Source organism: Durio zibethinus, chromosome 15 (genome assembly GCF_047325235.1).
Source record: "Durio zibethinus cultivar Kanyao isolate XHJ-2024 chromosome 15, ASM4732523v1, whole genome shotgun sequence".
Classification (NCBI taxonomy): Eukaryota; Viridiplantae; Streptophyta; class Magnoliopsida; order Malvales; family Malvaceae; genus Durio; species Durio zibethinus.
The window spans coordinates 16,832,802-16,857,231 of NC_143176.1; the positions used below are offsets into that span (position 1 = coordinate 16,832,802).

Sequence of the window (24,430 nt, forward strand, 5' to 3'; positions counted from 1 at the left end):
CATAAATTTTAAATTCAAATATATTAAATCATAATATATATTTTAAATTTAATCTCAATTCCAAATATATATACTTATTTTATTTTTGCCAAATAATATTATTTAATAAATTATTTAAATTTAATATTTTTCGATAACTATTTAAATTCATATCAAAATCTATCAAAGATTAAAATTTTAGCATATGGTTGATTCTAAATTAAATTAATGAATTATTAACTAGAAAGCATAGACTACTAAAGTAATAAGAGTTTGTATCTTTATATGAAAAGATGAGATATTTGAATATTATTAAAAAATTCAAGAAAAATATATTTTGCCTTTGCAGAAAAATATAATATTTTATTTATGTTCTAATTCAAATATTTTTATATTGTATATTTGGTTAGTTTATTTATTTCTCTTTAGTTCATTACTTTTTTAATTTTGTTTAAATTTATTATAATTAACTTTTCGTATCATATTTTTTTATTAATTTCTTTAATGGTTTTGTTCTCTGTTAATTCATTAACATATTTGTTCTTATTATTGTATATTTTTAATCTCAACAAATTAATAACTTATATTTTCCGTTTCCTTTTATAGCACTTTTTTGTTATTGATTTTCTTTGTTTACAATTGATGATATGATAAGAATGATGATTATTACCATACCTGACCCACCAAAAATCCTCTATCAATTATATTAAAAACAACTAAAAATAAATAATATTTCAAAAAAAAATGATATGTTTTTAAGTATAACATAAAAAAATTATTATTTTCCTTTTATCTAAAAATATAACTTTATTTTGTTGATATAGAAATAATTGTTAGGCCAATATATTTGTATATAATAATTACTTGAAGTATATCAAAATAAGAATTAATAACATGCAAATGGTTATGACCAAATTAATAATTTTGATTTGTTGTTCAATCAAATATATATATATATATAAATTATAAAATATTATGATTCAATAGTTTAAGAATATTTTACTAATATAAAATATCTTTCATAATTTAATCAAATGATATATATATATATATCCATATCAATATTATCATAAAAGCAATTATTAATCTTAACTATTTAAAGATCGATTTTTGGTTTTTTATCAACTAAGAAAAGAATCGACAATAAAATTTTTAATGTTTTGCAAATGAATTGAAGAAAAAATATATTTTTTTGATGAAAGAGAAAGGATTTTTATAATTTTTGAAGAATTACAAACGTTTAGATTTCTTTTAGATGAACAGTATCATTTATAATAGATTATGTATAGATTATTATTTAATTGTAGCTTAGCATTTATGAATATATGATTATATACAGTAAATGAAAAAGAATTTATATATTTTTTATTAAAGATAATATAAAAAATTAAAATTAATTTCAAAAAATTTTAAATTATTAAAAATATAATAAAAAAATCTAATGTATTGTAGGAGTTAAAAAAGTTAGTATATTAATATATTAGTATTAAAATATTATTTAAAATTTAAATATTATTTTAAATATAAAATTCGTTTAATTGAAATCGAATAAGCAACTTAATTTTGAGCATAACTTTAAAAGTGACAATCAAATTTAGTTATGTTCAACTCATGAACGACCTTTAATGCATTTATATTTAACTTCCTTTAAAAGTGTCTATCAAAACATTGAATTATGCCACTTCGATCTTAACCACTTGAGAATAAAATATATAAATATATATGTTTTCTCTTTAATCATCTTAAGGAAAGAGAATGGAATGAAAAAAAAAAAAAGAATTGGGCTCTCAGTAAGCTTATTAAATATTTTTATTATATATAAATTTTTATTATATAAGATGGGCTCCCTAAGACTATATAGCCCTTGAACCCATACCTTGAGCCGTTTACCCAATTGCAACTGCCATATCCCCTGGCAGTAAGGATTGTGATTGAAAATGAGAGGGCTTGTCCCTATCCAAGCCCTATAAAGGGATCCAAAAAAATCCTAGCCGAAAACAAAGAGAAAAAAAAAATCTTTCCAAAAAAAAAAAAAAGAACCAAACAAAAAAAAATTGGTTGGGAAAACCACCAAAAAAGAAGAAAGATAAAAAAAAAAAACAAAAAAAAGAAAAATTTATCAAACCGGAGCAAAAAAAAAATCTAAAGCCATTGAAAAGCCATACGCTAAAAATAATAAAAAAAAAAACACAATCCCTTGGTAATGAGGAACCTAGTGTTATCAACCATATATAGAAAACCAAAAAAAAGAAAAAAATAGAAAAAAAGAAAAAAAAATTTTTTTGGGTGAAGTTAAAAGGTTTTGGCCTGGTTCTAAGGAAATTGAGAGGCTTTTAGGGGAAAAAGAGGCAAAAAAATGTAAAAAGGGTGTGAAAAGGAGTCTTTGGTGAATTTTTGAGCTTTTTTAATCACCGACGATGTGCGATTGATAGTAGTGGGTTCTAGAAAAAAGGTAGCCAATTACACCCTAAAAAAGATTAGTGGCGACTCTCTTATTTTTCTTGATTTTAAAATCTTTTCGTTTAACGATTCCAAAACCATTATGACAGCTTGACAACTTCATTAGGGACTTTAAGAGAGTTAGGCTAAAAAAATTTTAATCATGCGCTGCTAAGAATTTTGGATTTAATTGGTTTTATTTGATATTTAATTTAAATTTATTTTCATTTTTCAAAAGAAATAAATAAATATAAATTAATAAGTTGCATGTTAATTGTTATCTTATTTTATTTTTGTTATTTATGGTTTATTTATTTATTTTGTTTTGATTGATATATTGTTTCACACACTTTTGCATATTCACTTGCATGCATGAGCTCTAGACTCGGGCTTCATCTTTATTAGGAGGAAGTGAAGTAGTTATGCTATTGTGAGGCGATAAACTCCGTATTTGCTAGCGAAACACTTTCATTCAGATCAAACATTTTTCATTTGTAGCCTGTAATGGGTGAGGATTGATGTATCTTATTAGTCTGTAATGGACGATGGTGTAAGGTTTGATTTGGGAACCTTTAGACAAATAAATCCTGACCTTACATATAGTGAGCCATAAGAAGCTTGTCTAGGATAGAGCCATGCCACCTTTTAAAAAATCATCGAAAGTTAAAACACTATATTTATTCTGTTATTTTGCTATACTATTTTTATTATTTAAATGGTTGGATTATTGATTCATTTTATGTGTATGGTCATTAATTTTGTTGCTTACATTATATATGGATTATGTTTTAAGATGGAGTATTTGTTATGGGTCAATCATCAGTAAATGAAGTTCTCATGAAGCCATCACTAGTGTCAACCTCTTATAAAAATTATTTAGAAGTTAAAAGCTATGCCAATTTCTTTCATAGAAATTATCCAAATTAAGATATGTAGGGTATTTTGATGCAATTTATGTTTAAAGTAATAGTGTAAATAAAGTTAAGATAAAAAAAAAGAGTTTAAATTAAAGAAAGGAAAAGATAAAAAAAAGAGATTTAGGATAGATAAGGAGTTTGTTATTTTTTTGGAATTTAATCATTTTGTTCTACATTCATCCTTAAGGTGATTTGTTCATTTTGGGTTGTTACATTTTTGTAAATATATTTACATCATTATCATATTCAAGCATTTATAGATATATTTTATATAGCATGCAAATTAGGAATTATATCATTCATTCAGCAAGGAAAATAACATAAACGATTTGGTTTAAATGTTTGAAATAAAATATTTTTTTAATGGGTATAAGAAATTGAAAATACAAAAGATCAATTGGAGGCCTGAATTAGTACGTTAGAATGCAATCAAGATAAGTTTGGTCATGACATTCAAGAGATAACAAAATAGCTCATTGACGAAAATCATTGATAGACTCAAATAATTTATTTTGGTTCCTTTTCAAAAGTCCTTACTAATTTCAGCCGAGTAAGTCCTATGAATTCATGGAGTCGTGATCAACCGATTCTCACTAGGCCTAGTACACTTCCTGAGCATGCTGAAGCATTCAATGGTTTGATTAATAATGAAAGTTTAGACAAAATCATGAAATGGATGAGTGATCTAACCATCCAAGTATTTGAGCTTTATAATTTGATTTTCAAGATGGAGTTACCAGGTTCTATATAACCTTCACCAATAATGTTGAACTTAAACTTGCATTCAAATTCTTCTCATGTCTGTTTTTGACTTACTTTCCAAGCATTAAAGATCAAGCTCCAAAACTTCATGCAATCTTTAAGAAGTCCACATTTGAACCAAAATCTTTGGCTTTCCATTCCCCAACCACTTGTTCAGCCAATTGCTCAATTTTGAACCTTTTTACCACCACCAAATCCTTGAACTCCTAGTCTACCTGTTGTCTAAAAATTACCCAAGAAAAAAACATAGTTAGATTCTATCCCCATTTCATATGAAAAGCTCTATCCTTATCTATTTTAGAGACACCATGTTGCCTTTGTGCCTTCAGAGCCTTTAAAGCCTCAATACCCCAAATATTTTGACCCAAATGTGAGATGTGAATACCATGATGGGATTACAGGGTATTCTATTGAGAATTGTAAGGGTTTCAAATACAAGGTGCAATCACTAATAGATGTGAAATGTTTTGATCCAAATACTATAAGGGATTAAAATTAAGGAACAATGAAAAGGGGATGGCATGGTGATGAACATGGATGGGACTTTTGATTAAAGAAGGTCTTCAAGTGATGGGTTGTTAGGAAATAAAATGCTTTGCATGTTGTTTCTGTTTGAAAAATATTTCTTTTTATGTTAATATATTGTTATTTTGAATTTAGATATGTGAATTATGGTTTGACTTTAATTTTTTTCCTTTTTCAATTTCTACACTTATCACCAAAGAGCTTGATTATTTGTGTATTCATCCATTTATGTGTCCAATTAATAAAATGCAATTCATGTGTGCTTTAAAAAAAACAAGAAGAAAGAATTTCTTTGAGATTTATCCTTGTCATTTTTGTGAAAGGTAAGGAGAATATTGATTTGATATGAGAGATGAAAAAGAATATCAAGAGACTTTGTGCTCTAGAAAATGATCAACCTAAATGACCTAGCTTATGACCCATAAGTGAAGAGTCAGAGAGTGTAAATGAACAAAGAAGGTATAATCTCTTAGAAGAAAAAGTTCAAGCTATTGAAGGTAAAGATGAATCTTATAATGTGAAGGAATATCAATTAGTTCCAGATGTGGTTATTTTGTCCAAGTTCAAGTTTCCAACATTTGAGAAGTATAATGGAACTACATGTTCTGAGACACATTTAGCTCAATACTATCACAAATAGTTACGTATGCCAGTGAAGAAATACTATTTATTCATACCTTTCAAGAAAGTTTAACTGGGGTAGAGCCAATTTGTATTACAGTCTGTAAAGCAGCCAAATTTATACTTAAAGGGATTTATTACAAGCATTCTTGAAGCAATACCAGCATATGTTGGAGCTAGCTCAAGATAAATTAACCCTTTAAACTATGAGAAAAAGCCTTAATGAGAGCTACAAAGAATATATTGCTAGATGAAAATATATTGCATCGTAAGTTCAATCACCTTTAACTAATAAAGAGCTGATTTTTCTATTTATGGATTCCTTTTCATATTCTTATTATGATAAGCTGATTGGTAATACATCTTCAAAATTTTTTGATTTGCTATTTGTTGTAGGTAGAATCGAGAATGGGATAAAAAGGGAAAGAATTATGGATGGCAATGAAATGTAAGGGAATATTTCTGAAAAATTTACCCAAGAGAATATTGTTGAAAGATAAAATGAGAGAAACATCACCATGATATAGGAAGATTTAATGAATGACTATTTTTAATGATCACCATATTATTCTCAATTGACATTTTGGGCTAGTAACTTTCCTCAACCACATCATTTGTGTGCTCTAATTTTTTTACCGTAAACAATCACTAAATAAAAGATCAACCTAAGCCATTCACAAAGTTGTAAGAGAAAGAGAGTCAAGGTATATCATTCACTCCTAAAGCCTCACGCTAAGCTTTTTATCGTACTTGTCAAAAATTATATGATCTCTATTATTTATGCAAAACCTAAAAAACTTCCCTACCCAAAATGGTATGATCCTAATGCTAAGTGTGAATTCCATGATGAAATTGAAAGGTATTTTCATAGAAGATTATAATGCCTTTAATGATACAGTTCAGACTTTGATTGTTGTAGATTCTACAAAGTTTAAAGAACTAGTTAGTGGTCTTGATGATTGATAGCAATTGAGTTGTGGGTCAATAATGCTAAAGTTGAAGTGTCAAGTGAGAAACTTTTGTTTATGTGACTTTAAATATCATCTCAAGAGTACCATTGGGAATGTAAATTTTTAGGTCAAGTTTGAGTGTTTGCATTACATGAATGAACATTGCGCATCATAGTGTTTTATGGTTATATTATCATTTGAGGTCTTTTATTTCGTATAAGTTTTAGATATTATAGGTTTTCTTTGAAAAAAAATGGTAAAAAGGGGAAAGATATTAGATTTGAATAGAGCCCCACATAATTAAGTATCGAGGCTATAGGAAAAGAAATGCTTTAAAGAAAACGAGAAAAAAAAAGGGAAATAGTGGAAAAAGAAAAAAGACAAAAGAGAGAAAAAAGAGAAAAAAGAGAGAAAAAAAAAGTTTTGAGTCAAGGATGAGTTGGCAATCAATATTAGGAATTTCTCAAATACCTAAACAGTAATTTCTTAAATTATCTAGTTAACTTCATTTCATTAGTCATGACCCTTCAACAACCTTGAATTTGAATTTTTGAACCTTGCTTTCACTTGATAATGTTACGATATTAATGGGTGATATTCTTTCCAAGGCAATAAACAATGAAACAACCAATGTAAAGAAAATGTGGTTCCTAGAAAATCAAGTATATATGACATTTTTAAGAATTCAAATGCGATAATTTGATATGTCAAAGTTATGCTGTAGTTTCAAAAAATTTTCAAGATCAAAGTTACCCTAAGTCTTGTAAAATGACCTCAAACATATTAATTTTTCAGCTCTTTACCCCAAAAATTGGCCTGATCCATTATCTTGGGGGTAAAAAAGAAAGACCTCATTGCCTTTAAGACAACTTAAGTTATGATCAACCCTTTTGTTCACTTTTTGTGAAGTAACTTAGATTATCTAATACCTTAAAAGAGTTTATTCCATATGATCTTTTTCTTGTTCATTCCACATGATCTTTTTCTTGTAATAACTTTCATTAAGAGAGCTTTTTTAAAATGGGACATCTTTCATGAAACACTTTACTAATAAAATGAATTTAGGTATGAGTTACAGGGGGCATGTAGAAAAAACATAATAAAAAAAATAAAGAAAAAAATAGTTATGACATCATGCACTTAGGAAATTTGATTAAATCCAAATATGACAAATTCAAAGTTTTGGAAATGGGATAAGGAAAAGGCTTAAAATAGAAAAAGCCAACAATTCAAAAAAGAAAAAAGACAAACAAAAAACTTTTGAAATGAAAACATTTCTTTAAGTTTATTTTCCTAAAGGGAACTGCTCTTTAATTTAAGTGTTTATGTTTGAATTAGCAAATGGCCATCTTTCAGTATCCCTTGGTTGAATTCTTTCAAAATAAACCTTAACTTAAGATCACCTTTTACATTAGGGGGTAAAAAGAAATGTGTTTAAGGGTTAAGAATGGGGATGTCTAAATGGAATACCATTTGTTGAGGCAAAGGCTCAATATAAAAGTTTACAAAAGTTTTAAATCCACTCAGTGAAAGAATGCAAAAAAAAAAAAAAAATAAGAAAAATAAAAGAAAAATAAAAGGAAAGGAAAGAAAGAATAAAAGAAAGAAAAAGAAAAGAAATGAATGGGTGAAAAGCATAAGAAAATAAAAATAATATACTTTAGAGTGTATCCTTCAAATGAAAAAATAATATTTGGTTTTAAATACCCTAAAATACTTGTTTTGCGCCTTTTTATCTTTTTCTTTAACAACCTTAAACCTTAACCTACATTACATCATGTGAAAAGTCTATATTGGAACAAGCATGGAGGCTTAAAATTGAAGAATTTCTTTTGAAAAAATGATCATGAATCTTTTGGGTCTCCATTTATTACCTAATTTCCTATTAAGATCATTAACCCATTTTGAAAAGAGTTATTTTCCTCTTTTAGATAAGGTCTAATTCTTAGGTGCATGGTGTAATAATAAAAAAAGTAAAATAAGCAAATAAAAAAAGAAAAAAAGAAATAGAAATAGAAATAGAAAAATAAATGTAACTTTAAGGTGAAAACTTTAAAACGAGTAATCTAGAGCAAACCTTAAAAGTCACTCTTAATGCTAACTGTGATAGATGTTGAACAAAGGTAAGCCAAATATTTTAAAGATCTGAAATTTCAAAGTTCAGAAGTTTGAGATAGGTTGATTTAAAAAATCTTAATTTTTTTTCATTCCCAAATAACTTTTTAAAATCTCACAGCTAACCTTAACATATATAAAAATGTTGCATTTGTAGACTAAGAAAAATGTTGAATATCTTTGGTTTTCAAAGAATTCATATTTTTAGAAAAACTTATGTTTCATCGATGAACTTGCATGAAAAATTATGTCTCTTTTATTCCCTTCAGGTGTTGAAACCCTTTTAAATAAATAGAAATATTTGTATAAAGAACCATTCAACCTATTTAGAAAGAAAATTTTTACCTCTTTCATTTCTAATAGGGGTTGTCAATTCTCAAGAATTTAAGTCTATTTTAGCTGGCACCTAGATTTTAAGTCTTGATTATCTAGCATTAATAAAGTTTTAAGCTCAATTTGACTGACATCAATGAGATTAAGCCTAGTATTGATAGCACACAAGCTTAGTATAGTTGGCACCAATGAAGCCTTAATTCCAGTTTGGCTGGCATTAATGAAGATTTAAACCCAAATTAGTTGACATGTAAAGCCAAGTATTAGCTAGCATCAAGAAGCCAAAAGCCCAGATTAACCAACTCATAAGCCCAATTTAATTGGCACATAAGCCCAGATTAATTGGCACATAAGCCCGAATTAGTTGAAAAAGTATACAGCCCTTTTATCTCTTTTAAGTGGAGAAATCTCTTTTAATCAACAGAAATGTCATAGTGTAGAATCATCCAATCCATTGAGAGAAAGATTTTTAACTTCTTTTATTTATAATAGAAATTATCTATTCCTTAGAAAAATTTAAGTTTACATAAAATCTTACACCCAATGTAACTGACACCAAAGAAAGATTTAAGCTTAGATTATTTGACATCCTAAATTTAAGCCTAATTTATACGGCACCAAAAAAAGATTTAAGCCCAAATTATCTGGCACACCATGAAAAGCCCAATTTATACGGCACCATAATAATAACTTAGTTGGCACCCAAATTTTAGTCCAGTTTATTTAGCAACAATGAAGTTTTAAGTCCAGTATAGTTGGCACCTAATGAAAATTTAAGCCCAGATTATATGGTACATAAATTTAAGCCCAATTTAGCTAGCACTCAAGTTTAGATTAGTTGGCACGAAAGCCTAAAATTAAGTAGCATGCAAGCTCAAATTGGAAGTCACCTCATTTAACCTACAATTTAATCTTAGTTATTTCATTAAACTTATGGCTTAGTCTCGATCATCTTTATTTTCTGACTTGTGGATCAGTCTCGATCATTTTTATCTGTTAATTTGTGATTCAATCTTGATCATCATTTATTTCTCGACTTGCTATTCAATCCTAGTCATATTTATTCTCTGACTTGCGGTTCAGTTCTGATTATCTTTATTCTTTTACTTGCAGTTCAGTCCTAATCATCTTTATCTTTCAACTTTTGGTTCAATCTCTATCTTCTTTTATTTTCTAACTTACGGTTTAGTCTTGGTTATTTTTATTCTCTAACTCACGGCTCAGTCCAAAACATCTTTATTCTTAACTCGTTGTTCAATCTTGATTATCTTTATTTTTAGACTCACGATTCAATTTTGATTAATATACTTTTCAACCCATGTCAATTCAGATCATCTCCAATGTCACATTCCTTTTTTTTCCAAAAAAAAAAAAAAAAAAAAAAAAAAAACAAAAGCAAAAAAAAAAAGTAAAAAAAATTGAAGAATCCTTAAGTTGGCTTCGGACAAAATTATTGTTTTTGTCTTTACCTTATTCTTGATTCTCAATAATAAGCAAAGAGGGATAGTTATAGATACTGAATTTTATCAGAGTTCTCTGGATTAGGTCTTGATTTTTAATTTTATTTAATTTTATTAAAATTAATAAGTAAATAATAATAATAATAATAATAATAATATATGAAAAAAGAAAAGAAAAGATAGTGGTGCCATGTATGACACCACTAGCATCCTATCCCAGCCACACCCTAACCCTGAGCCGCACCTACCCTAAACAATCCCCTAAAACCTTACAGCCATTGAGCCCATACCCTGAGCCGTCTACCTAATCGTAATCGCCACCATCCATTAGCAACAGGGATTACGGTCGGAAACGTGAGGTCTTATCCTCGTTCAAGCTCTATAAAGGGATAAAAAAAACCCTAAGTAGAGATAAAGAGAAAATGGGGGAAATCTTGCCTCAAAAAATAAAAAAACCAAACCAAAAAAAAAAAAAATCTCTTGCATACAAAACCACTAAAAAAAATATACCAAAAGAAAAGAAGGAATTCTCTATCAAACCAGAACAAAAAAATTCCTAAGCCATTGATATGCAAAACACCAAAAATTAAAAAAAAAACACAATTTCCTGGGAATGGGGAACCCAATGCCATCAACCACATGGAGAAAAGTAAAAAAAAAAAAAAAAAGCAAAAAAAATTTTTTGGGTGAAGCTGAAAGGTTTCAATTTGGATCTCAGGAGATTATAAGGCTTTTAGGGAAAAAAAGGCCAAAAACGTAAAAAAGATGTCAAAAGAAAACTTTGGTGAATTTTTGAGCTTTTTCAATCACCGACAATGATGACCAACGATGAGGACCACAATGGTTAGGACTGATGATGTTTGGTTTTGAAAAAAAGATGTTCAATCACACCCTAAAAAAGATTAGCAACGACTTTTTTATTTTTTTCAATTTTAAAATCTTTTCATCTAGCAGTCCCAAAACCATTACGATATCTACTAGTAACTAAGATTCAATCTCTGACAACTTCAAGTATAAAAAAAGTTATCAATAATTGAAAATTTAAATTATTTTTAATTTATTACTAAGTTATTAGTGATTTACTACTAAGCAATTAATTCAATGATTTAGTATTAAATTATCAATGATTTATTACTAATTATTGTTGATTTATTATTAAATTATTAATAATTTATTATAAAATTATAATTGATTTATTACTAATTTATCAATGATTTAATATAGAGTTATTAATGATTAACTAATTTATTACTAAATTAATCACTAATTTATAATAATGTTTCTAGTGATTTACTACTAAATTACCAATAATTTACTATTATGTTATCATATATTTATTATTATGTTGTCATTAATTTACCACTTAGTTTTTAATTATTTATTATAAAATTATCACAAATAAGATTTGTTACTAAATTATCCATCACTACTATGTTATCATTGATTTATATTAAATTATGAATGATTTACAATTAAGTTGTCGATGATTTATTACCAAGTTATATTAATTTACTTTTAAGTTTCTAATGATTAACTATGAAATTATTATTGATTTATTACTAAATTATTTATGACTTATTAAGTTTCTTAATTAATTATTATTAAACTAAAACTAATTTATTATTAAGTTGTTACTAATTCACTCTTAATTTATCGTTGATTTATTACTAAGTTATCAATAATTAACTATCAAGTTTTTTTTTCAGAAAAACGACTAAATAATCATTTTATTTTTTATTAACCTATCCTTTATGTATTAATATGTTATTATTCATTTACAACTATGAAATATAGAGTTAAAAAAATCCACTAACAATATATGAAATAATTTTCTTTTTATGTAATAACATTATTATTTTATTCAAATTTATAATTTTTATTAATATTTTTATTAAATAGGTTGATGGTAGATTTATTATAACCTTCCAAGAACGTTTTGGCTTCATTTCTATTAGTCACTAGACTTTAATCCTAACAATGTCAAATATAAAAGTAATTAATGACTGACAATTAAGTTATTATTGATTTCCTAGTATATTGTCAGCAATTTAGTATTGAGCTATTAATGATTTATTACAAAATTATCAATTTACTACTAATTTATGAACGATTTATTATTAAGTTATGGATGATTTATCATTAAGTTATGAATAATTTACTATTAAATTGTTAAGAATTTACTATTAAGTTATTGTTGATTTATTGTAAAGGTATAATTGATTTAAAACTTGATTCTTAGTATCTTACTATTATATTATTAGTGATTTACTATTAAATTATCAATTTACTATTAAGTTGCCAATAATTTACTACTAATTTTCAACGATTAACTATTATATTATTATTTTTTTTATGCAAAGAAATTTAAGGTGATGGGAGGCTTCTCAAGTTTAGGGCTAGGGCAAACTGCAAGCTTCATAGAGGACTTAATACTATGTTATTGTTGATTTTCTTTTTAATTTTTGATTATTTACTGTAAAATTATTACCAATTTATTAGTAAATTATTTATTATTCACCATCAGGTTATCATCAATTTATATTAAATTATTTATAATTTACTATTAAGTTATCAATAATTAACTATTAACTATTAAGTTATTAATGATTTATTACTATGTTATATTAATTTATTCTTAAATTTCCAATTATCAATTATTTACTATTAAATTATTATTTATTTACCATTAGGTTATTTATAATTTACTACTATAAATTAATTACTATTAAATCAAAATTGATTTACTATTAAACTATTGATAATTTACTATTAAATCATTATTGATTTATTACTAAGTTATTAATGATTAACTATTGAGTTATCACTTATTTTTTAGTAAGCTATTTTTGATTTACTACTATATTGTTACGCATTTATAGTTATATTATAATTTATTTACTACAAAGTTATTATGTATTTACTATTATGTTATTATTGATTTATTACTAAGTTATTAATTATTTACTACTAAATTATTATTCATTTACTATTAGGTTATCACTGATTAACTACTAATTTATTGATAATTACTACTTAATTATACTAATTACTTTTAAGATTTCAATGATTAATTATTAAGTTATCAATTGATTTGCATATATCCAAAAAGAAAGTAATCATATGCTAGATGATATAATTTGTAAAGCAGAGAAAGAATGTAAGAAAAGTTTAATCATAGACAATAAGAAAAGTAATGAGCAAATACTCTTAATTTGCTATTCCTAATTTAACACGTAATAATAAGTTAAAATCATAAGTTTTATTATAATGCAAGTATCAAAATTAAATTAAATAAATATATAATATATATTAAGTCAATATTTTTAAGAAATATTTCAACTTCTTTAGTTCATAATAAAATAGTACATAATAAGATAAGTTTTATTTATGATTTGATTGATTATTTAGTGTATGTATTTTGCACCTGTTAATGAAATACAATTGCAAATAAAAGATTGGCAAATTTGAAATGTTCAGCTAACAAAGAAAGTAATAAATTTTACCCTATGTTTTTATCTTTAAATATATAATTTTAGGTGAAAATTTTTTGTATATATACATGATAAAAGTAATGAGAAAAATTTACTAAATAAAATTTATAAAACTAAACAGACAATTATTTAAAAAAAAATTAAGTTTACAATAATAATTATATTCATATTATTTTTCAAAATATTTTTTACTAAACAAAAGGATGGTATATTCCCAATTGTTGCTTCATTTTTATTACCATAATTCAAAATGACTTTTTTGATATTTTGATACCAACCAATTTCACCATTTGAAAAGAGTAAAAGATATTGTAAGGGGTTATAATAATCCAAATAATATTTAACTCTATATTGTTTTTCCGAATAGGTATGAATTGTAACATTTCCTTCAAATGAAATGTTTGAGTTGTTTCTTTCAGCTCATATAGCATTAACTTGATTAGTTAATGAATGATTATAGACTCGTTTAGATTAACATTTCTGCAATACAAATTTCAAAATTTTCAAAAAAGACAAATCCTTTAATCTTTACAAGACTTGGGTATAAATATTTTCTTCTAGAATTATCATTTGTGTCTCTATAACTTTTGTATTTTAGTTCGTTTCAATGTAAAATTATTTTTGAAAACTATTTTTTTGTGTTTTTCAATGTGTGGTACATAAAAAAATGATTTTTTGCTCAAAGCATAATATTGCCTAGATAATGGAAATTGTCTTCCGCTTTTTCAGTGCAAAAAATAATTTCCTTAGCAATTCTTCTCTTTTTCTCCTATGATCTCACCAGCTCATTTCCAATGATATAGCCAACAATCTTCACAAACCTAGCAAAGTAACAACTTTAGGACCAAGATCAACAATCGCTGAGCAACCACCGACCCTTCCTAATTTTGTTGTCCTCTAAATCCAATTCTCTTTTCTAAACTTTTTATTGATTTTTCATTTCCTTCAAATATCATAAACCTACCCAGAAAGCTTTGCATTTAAGATTCCAATAGCATATTTACAACCAACAAGAAAGCTCATCATTGATCTCTCTTATCGAGCTTTAATCTCAAGCTAATCTAGCCAAGTACCTAAACAAATCCCTCTTTTTCTAAAATACTGTTATTTTCTTTTTGTGCTTATTATATTGATTTTTATGAATTTAAAATGGGTATGATTTAAGTTAAATAAAAGTTTAGAAGAGAAAATGAAAGGAAAGTGAGGATGAATAGTGAAAAAGTCTTTGTATTTTTAGTTGAAACAAACATTAAAAATATTTTTCTCTAACTCTAAGTGATCCAAACACCACATATTCAAAGAAAATCTTCTAATTTTTGGAACTTGATTGCCGGTTACCAAACATAGCTTTAATTTTCATTGTGTTTAATTCTCATTTTATTTTGAAGTTTATTGCTGGTATCAAAAAAATATAGCTAAAATAACATGATTAATCAACTCAAATTTGAAACAATTTAAAACTTAAATTGAGCATACAAAATTTTTTACTTATTTTAAATTTTAATTTAATTAAAAATGAATATAATACGCATAATTATAAAAATAAATTAACTTAACTCAATTTTAATTGATTTTAAAAAGCCAATAACTTAGTAGTTATTTAATGCTTGAAATGATTGAGTATAGTCAAATTTTGAAATGAAATAGTAACCCATGAATATAACCAAAATTCAAATTGTAATAGTAACTCAATCAGAACTAATATTTTTTATTTATCTTCCATAACAATTTAAAAGTTATTTATTTAAACTTTTTCTTTCATCTTTAATGTCTCATTTTTATTATCTTTGTGGTTGAATTAGAAAAAGAATAATTTTTAATAATATTTCTAAAGTGAAATTGCAATTATAAGTAATTTAGTGTCCATTTTTTATTTGGATTTAAGATGATTTGAATTCTTTTTTTTAAATAAAGAGAAGTATGCATTATTTATTACGTTAAATTTGCTATGGTACATAAGTGAATAATTGAGTATACTATGAATAAATATAGATGATAGCTTGACTTAATTAGTTGATTACTAATCTTTAGTCTCAAACCTTATTCAAAATTACAAAAAGTCAAAATTCAATATGATTGAAATATTAAATATATAATTAAATAAAATTTTATCAAATGAAATTTGATAATAAATACCCTTAAATCACTTTTAAATTTAGTTAAATTACAATTTATAATAATATTTTTACATTAAATAAAATAGTGATAGTAAATTTGATGAATTTCAATATTTTTGTACAAATATTACTTTATATAGGAACCTTAAAATTTTATATGTAACAGTGAAAATTCTTCAATTGATATAAATGGAGAAAATAAGTGATTATATAATATTTTTCCTAATAAAAGAGTTTCATATTAATTTTAAAAAAAATTTTGAAATCAATACATTTGTATATTTTTCATTGAAATATCATAAAATACTAACATTGTTTGTCATATGGAGAATATAGAGTTATGCATAACTACTTAATCTTTCATCTCATTTTTCTTTTGCTTAGGGTAACATTCTATTGGTGCTTCCATCGATTAAATATAATTATATGTTCTACTAATTGAAAATTGAAAATTTCTTTTATTTGAAAAATTTTATTATATATAAATTTTTATTATATGAAAATATTAAAATACATAATTTTAAAAATTAAAAATAAAATAAAATTCTAACCTTACTACTTGTCATGTTTTCTTCTTAAAAAAATTGTAATTCTCAAAATAACAAAATTGTTTAGCAACACCTATACAATTTATAATAATATCATTTTCAACATTAATAACATAAAATTTCATGATAACTTTGATATAAACACGTTCAACATACGATTCCAATGAATTGTGTCAGACCTTGAAAAATTTACTAAAAATAATTAATCTTATTTCACTTGATAATTTTTTACTTAAAATAATTTACTTTAGGTCATTCAACCACCTAGATGACAAAAAAATTGAGTAATTTAATACAATTAAAAAAATTAAATCATTTTGAAATAGAAATTAGTCAAATTGAACAATTCTTATGATAATTTAGTCCTAAGCTACCAGTAGCTCCACTAACTCTTGAATCATTTAATTTTATAGGTGGAAAGTCTAACTAAAGTGTTCAAAATGTTAAATAAATCATATAATGCTAATTTTTTGTGGAATGTGTGCAATTTATTTGTATTTGATTTTATATTAGTTTTTTTATTTATAGGAATAACAATTATAAAATTCTAGAGGGAAAAATACAAAAAAGGAATTAATTATAGAGGTTAAGTTAAACTATAAGAATGATATATATTAAAAAATCATTTCAAGTGACTAAAAGGATTTAATTATATTATCAATGATTAAATGATTAACTCATAAAACATACAAACAATACAATCATTTATTAGTAAATCAATTAAAACAAAAAATTGAAAGGCAAAAAGTTAAAAAAAAAAACCAAATATACTTTATAATGATTTAATTATGATTGTCTTTAATGAATTTATTTATCAATATAAATTATATGTACAATTGTTTTAACAACGATAAAGGAACAAAGTCCATATAATTGTCTTATTCTTATTCACACTAATAAGTTTTGATATTGTTATATTTGTATTTTTATTTGATGTGAAAATTATATTTTATATCTTATATGAGTCTAATTATAAAAAAAAATTAAAAAAATTTATAAAAAATTTACTAATGATATTTTAATCAATAACTTTTAATTTTTTTGAAATTAAAATTTTATTAAATATATTTTAATCAATTATTTTTAGCACTTTTGAATTTAGTTATAAAAAGAAGCTAATAATAAAAAAAAATTATTTAAATTAAAATTGATAAAAAACTTACTTATAATGTTTTAATTAATCACTTTTAATACTTTTACGATTAAAATTTTAAGTATTTTAATTTCACAAAGATTCTATCTTAATTTAATTTACGTTGATTTAAATAAAACTTAAATAAATTAATAAAAATTACATATTTATTGACAAATTATTAAGTTAAATATTTATAAAAATATTTTGATCTATCTATTTTTTAAATTTACACTTTTATAGGTAAATAGATGACATAAAGTAATAAAAGGAGACTAAGTATGCTAATATGAACTCTTCTTCCTCGATACTTAAGCTCCATTCCTTCTCTCCTATTCGTACCCTCAAATTTCTTTCACCTGACAGATTTCAGTGTCGGAATATCTTGAAATTCAAATTCCCATGTCCAATGTCCGCTGATTATATTTTTCGTTGCAGATCTTACTTTCCTCCTAATCACCTTCCAGCCGAGCTCCACGTCGCTCTATTCAAAATACTTTCAACAATTATCAAATTTCAATCAACCGTTCCATCAATGATGAATATAACAATGAAAATTAAAAAAAAAGTGAAAGTAAAGAAGAAAATAAGAATTATGTACAGAATTGTGTAGCCTACAGCATCACCCATTAGACATAGGCCACCGACTGAATGATCAATGATCAGTACAGCTAACCATCTTATCAGTTTTTGATCATGCAAATTCATGAGAAGGGATATGCGGGGACCAAGTCACATCTGATGAATTTTTTATATAATTCAAAACACCGATCTCTGACTTTTTCATGAAAATCATAAAACTAATTGCATGGGGTAGCTTGTGGGAAAACACGAATGGCAGGGTGAAATGAACGAACTTGAAGCAATATTTTAAAGATTTACATCTAGCCTGTACATTTCATTAAACAGCAACATTTATTCAAGAAATTACTGAATAGAGTACTATGAAAGGGAATAGCTACAATCTCACCAAGCAAGCAACACAGCAATAGTTCCTACATCTATTTGCCGGTAATTGATTTCAATTGCTAGCAATGGGACAGCCAGGACTGGTTTATGCCTTTGCATTTTGCGTCATAGTCACTTTGGTACCTCAATATAAAAATATATAATTTGATACTTTAAAAAAATTTATATCGTTAGCTAACTCAACTGCATAGCATCTAACCATTATAATTGTGTCATATACCTGTTATTATTAAATAAAAGTATTAGTATTTGTATAAATTTTATGTAAATATCGTATGAATGTTATGTGATAATTAATAACTGATTGATTTTGGATAAAATTTTTGCCATCTGAGTAAAAATATATAGTTTTGATTTATGTTGATAGCTTTGTACGGTAAACATGTCACATTATAATATTTGATTAAATGCCACATATATAAGTTTTTATTATGCTGTTGAAAATTAATTGTTGAATAGATTTTTTATTGAATTTTTTGTAAGAGAGAAATATATTTTTTATAAGTATTTTGCATTGATAAAAGTTAGTTAGAGAGGAAAGAATAATTAATTAAAAGAAAAAAAATAAGATCAATGTAATCAAGTAAAGTACATTTTTTTTCCTAAATGAAATAAGGGTTGATGGAATGGATGAAGTTGGTAAATGAAATTGGTGTCATTTTTTTTCAAATTTTTTGCGGTTAATAGAATGTATAAAATTTAAATATATTTATAAAGTTGCGAATGAAAATTTCATTTTAAAAATAAATAGATTTTGAACTTCAATTATTTATATAATTTGACAATTGATTTTATTTATCTAAATTATTATGTTAGTAAAATCAATGATTACATCAATAAAATTAAAGGAGAGTAATTGAAGGTGATAGAAATTGGACCAAAATTATCAAATTTAACTTATATGAGAACAAATTTTTTATAAATTATACTAGATTGATTAAAATTTAAATTTCATATCAATACATAAATCATTTGCATAGTTTGACCTAAAATATCCTATAAAAAAAGGAACCTTCACTAGTTGCATGGCATGTGATGATTTGCATCAAACAATCTACCCAGTAGTTTTTGTTATTGGTTTCCTTATTATGCAAATTAATTAAGGTAAACATGATTTAACGTATCACATCTACTGGAATTATATGTTACACAACACATACTTAGTTTTTCGTTGGGAAAAATATATAATGTAGAAATAATATGGGCAGAACATGGAGTAACGTGGGCAACGATGGTCGTCCTTCTGGGAACCGGGAAACACGAATCGCTGGATGAAATTAATAAAGTAAAAACAATAATTCAAAGGTTTTGCTTACTCCAGCCTGTTATGTGAATTGAACAGAGTTATTTTATTTCACATATTATCCCACAACTCTCTATAAAAAGGGACACAATCAAGTTTGCTATTCATGCACAGAAACATTAGTTCCAACATCTAGTTTCTTTAGTTGAAGTTGCTAGAAAATGGGAAGCCCGGGACAACCGAGGCTATTGCTTCATCTTGTTTTTCTTTTGGTATTTTGCCTTGTGGCCACCATTGTGGCAGCTAATTCCCCACCTTACGAGTATGCATCTCCTCCACCACTGAAGCACCCATATAATCCACCAGGCCACTACAAGTCACCACCACCTCATTACGTCTATAAATCTCCACTACCCCAATCACACCCACCGCCTATTCATTCACCAACTCCTCATTACGTCTATAAATCACCACCACCACCACCATTGCATCCCAAGCCCTACAAAGCCCCACCTCCTCATTACATCTACAAGTCGCCACCACCACCACATCCCCAGCCCTACAAACCGCCACCTCCCCATTACGTCTACAAATCCCCACCACCGCCACCACCGCCACCAGCACATCCCAATCCCCATCCCTCTCATCCCGAGACTCCTGCACCTCCTCTTCACCCCCACTATTCTCCTCCACATCACCCCGAGTCTCCTCCATATCTTTACAAATCACCACCTCCTCCAAAGGCCTACTAGGCTGATGCTTTTCTTTTGATTCTGTTTGCGTTGGAGCTATAATGACATGTTCTCCACGATTTTCAGTAGTTCAAATTCGTTAGCCCCACTATCATGTTTTAGAATAAGAGGTTTATGCTGGAGACTCTTGTTCATCTCCATGCTTCCTACAATAAGTTTCTTTCCGAGTAGATTCCTTATGTTTCAGTATAAATTAATTTAAAAAATTTATTATTACTTGTTGCGTATGCATCTCACATGATTACTTTTTGAAAGGCAATAATTTAGTCTATAATTTTTTTTTTTGAAATTAATTTAGTCTATATTTTTATTTACTACTATTTGGGCCGCCGTCAAACCATTATAAATTTGAGAAATCAACTCTTCTTTACTTGAAAGAAGTAATAAATAATTAACTTCTATATATGCACAAAGGTCACGTTTTCTTCATAGATTTTGGGGAACACAAAGAGTTACTATTCCTACTATTACCAAATTGCAATCCCTTGAACTTTGCAAGTTTTCAATTGCATATTAAAGAGTCAATTTCCTCCATCTTCTATAAGTTACAGTGAAATATTTATTTATACGTTCTATTCAAGCGTAACTTCTTTCCAATTCTGTAACGTCAAATCTAGACATTTAAACTTTGCTTTATAGGAAGCAAAGAAAGGAGTAAAGATGAAAAAAAAAAATTGATAATCCAGTTATTTAATTAAACTACCAAATAAGAATGTAGCTATCAAATTTAATCATTAGATTAATAATTTTTTCATCCTTATTTCTTTTCATTCTTCCTATTAAATAAAAACCTTAATCCAATATGTTTATTTCTGCATACTTTTTGAACATGTATATTCTTTAATCAATTGGACAAAAATGACCAAAAAAATTCAATTCGATAAATCAGTGCGCAAAGGATGATACTGAAACAAATTAACTAATTGATGGCTCAAAGATTTGATAATTTTCAAAAGTTTAAGGAATTAATTAAACTAGTAAGTAGAGATCTCACGACAAGCATGGAACACTAGGCAGAGTGTAGAGAGTTGCTACAGAGATCTTGTTGAGTTCTGGAACTTGAGTAAGTAATCAGATCAGACCCTTTCGTTTTACATCTATAGATATTTTTAGGTACATATGATAAGAGATTCAATCTCAGACTTAAATTCTCCTAAGGAGAGTACAAAAGCAGGTTGCTGCTAATAATCCCTCTGTCTAAGACAGGGTCTAACCTCTACCTACGGTCTATGGCATAACATGATTAACAAGGTTATGATTTGAGAAACTCACTACTTTTAGGCATATGTGTGAATTTAACCATAATTTTCTTAGCCATCTTCTAGTTTTTAACGCTCAAAGCCTTGAGAGGAAGGCAAACAAATATGCCAACATGCCCCAATGCCTCCATTTTCCCACACATGAAATCATTCTCCATTATCTACATGAGCTGTATTAGGAGATTAAGTTACCAGTTGGAAATTGACCATGGTTCTGTAAATGAATTGCCATTTCCTCCAGCAATTTTCTTAACTCCTCATTTCTTGGGTGTGATTTGTCTTCTTTCTGGAACTCATGAACAGTACCATTGACTTCAACTAAACTACAACCAGGAGTCTTCTTTACTTTTCTTCTTTCAATGCCTTCCTCAACTTTACCGCATCTTTCCACCTATTTGCAGATGAATAGATGTTTGACATGGGTATGCGTGCACTATGTCTTAAAGGTGCGATAGCTACAAGCTTTTTCATTACACTTTCCCCAAGCTCAATTTTTCCATTAACGCTACAAGATCCTACTAATGCACCTCGAACAAATGCATCTGGCTCAATTGGCATATTTGCTATAAATTCTTCTCCCTCGCTTACTAGTCCAGCACGGCCTAAAAGATCAACCATACAACCGTAGGGCTCTGTTTGAGGTTAAAGTGTTTCCTACCCTCCTCTATCATTCCTGCATGACCATATGCAGAAAGGATACAAACAAATGTCACTTCATCCGGTTTGATGCCCACCACGGGCATCTCCACAAAGATATCCAGCGCTCTCTCAGCTTCTCCATTCATTGTGAATCCAACAATCATTGCAGCATAAGAAAAAAACATCTCTACATTTCATTCCTTGAAACACACTGAAAGCTTGTTCCACGCTTCGACACTTAGCATACATATCCACCAAGGCATTTCCTATAAACCCATCTGCCTTGATTTGATTTTTATCAATATATGCATGAATCCACTTTCCTAACTCGAGCTTCCCAAGATTACTACAAGCATTAAAAACGGAAACTAGAGTAACACTGTCAGGTTTAAGACTTATCCTTGGCATGCTTGAAACAAAATATTTCCATAAATTGTCCTTTTTGAACTACACCAGATATCATGGAATTCCATGAAACCACATTTTTAACAGGCATCTTATCAAACAACTGACGAGCTGAATCCGCGTAGCCACACTCCATATGAATATCAACCAATGTATTCCAACAAAAGCATCCGAATAAATATCATAAACATCACATATTTTTATTTGGGCGCCTAAACTCATGTCTCCCAGCCTAGAACAAGCTGAAAGGATGACAACCAATGTCATTTTATCTGGTCCTAAATTTTCTTTACACATATTGAAGTAAGCCTGAATGGCGTCCTTGGCAAAACCCATTTTAACAAATGCTTGAATGAGGGTAGTCCAAGACACAGTCTCTTTCAGGACTTTCATCTAACAACTTTTCAACATGATAAATAACCCTGCAAACAGTGTAAACTCGCATCAGAATATTGAAAACATAAACATTGGAATTAAGACTAAACTTAACGGAATGTGCATGGTTTTGTTGGCCTTCGTCCAGGGCATGGAAATTGGCACATGGTTTTAGGACATAAGGATTAGTATAAGTGTGAGGATAATGCTAGAGGCTTAAATATTTTGGACTTACTGTACGTTTGGTTAGGGAAAGGCTATTGCATTCCTCCTTTTTCCATGGTGTAAAGCCTTTCAAAAGTTAGGTTTGAGTGGTAAGTAGTTCGAGTTTTTTTAAACAAAGTCTTAATTTCGAATCTTATAAATAATAATAAAAAAAAAACTCGAAAGAGCTTGCTTCCCTTACAAAGTCGGACCCTCAAAGCCTAAAATGATTACCAGATACCAAGATCTTAGACAAAAAAAAAAATTAGGTTAATAGAAGAGGTATTCTTCAGAACGTGTATCCTTCAAAAACATGGAATACACATTCTAAGCTCTCCCTTAACAATGATAATTCCTTATGGCAAGGAAGAGGTAGCACTCTTTTTGTGACAATTTTACTCTCACACATTTCATGTATTTCTAGTCTTCTTTTCCAGATTTTTCATATTTTTTTACCAATTGAATTGGTTTTCTTCCCGCAAAAGATCAGATTCAAGTATGATAAATGCAATCTAAATTTTTAATAAAAGTACCTACTAAATTTATCCCTTTCTTCTGCAAAATAATTTCTATATATATGTATATACATATATCCCATGCTCAAAAATTTCGAAAAAAAAAAACTTTGTAAAATTCTTCATACTTTAGCACTCACAACTTGTAGATTACACACATCAACATCCTGCTAATCTATTCCAAAATTTGAAAACCTAAACTCCAACACACCAAAAAACCACCCAAATACAACCAAAGACCTATTCCCATACTTGAAGCTCAAACAAAACCGGATATACTTTCTAATAAATATGCAATCAAATCTGTAAATAACGATGAAATAATATAATTTTGTGCTTGGGGTTCAAGATGGAAGAAAATAAGTAGGGGTGTCGATTGCAAGGAAGAGGAAGAGATAATGGAAAGGAGAATCTGCCGGTTGTAAAAGAAACAGGGGTTCAAGATGGAAGAATAAAAACAGGGTTTCCGATAGCCGCAATCGCAAAAAGCATGCTGCTGGTGAAGTGAGATTTTGTGGAAGGGAGGAGGGGTATAGAACGAGAAAAGTGATGAAAACTGAGAAGAGTCGTTCCCCTAAGAAAAAGAAGGAATGGGAAAAAGACATGGGAAAAAGAAATGGAAAAAAAAATTATATTATACTTAAAATTCTTTCAATAAAAAAGATTATTTTTAAAGAAAT

General features: G+C 27.3%; 1 pseudogene; it reads right to left on the reverse strand.

The window, feature by feature from the left end:
* Nucleotides 1-21,184: 21,184 nt before the first annotated feature.
* LOC111301996 (pentatricopeptide repeat-containing protein At1g08070, chloroplastic pseudogene) lies at nucleotides 21,185-24,000 on the reverse strand (annotated as a pseudogene).
* Between the last annotated feature and the right edge of the window lie 430 nt (nucleotides 24,001-24,430).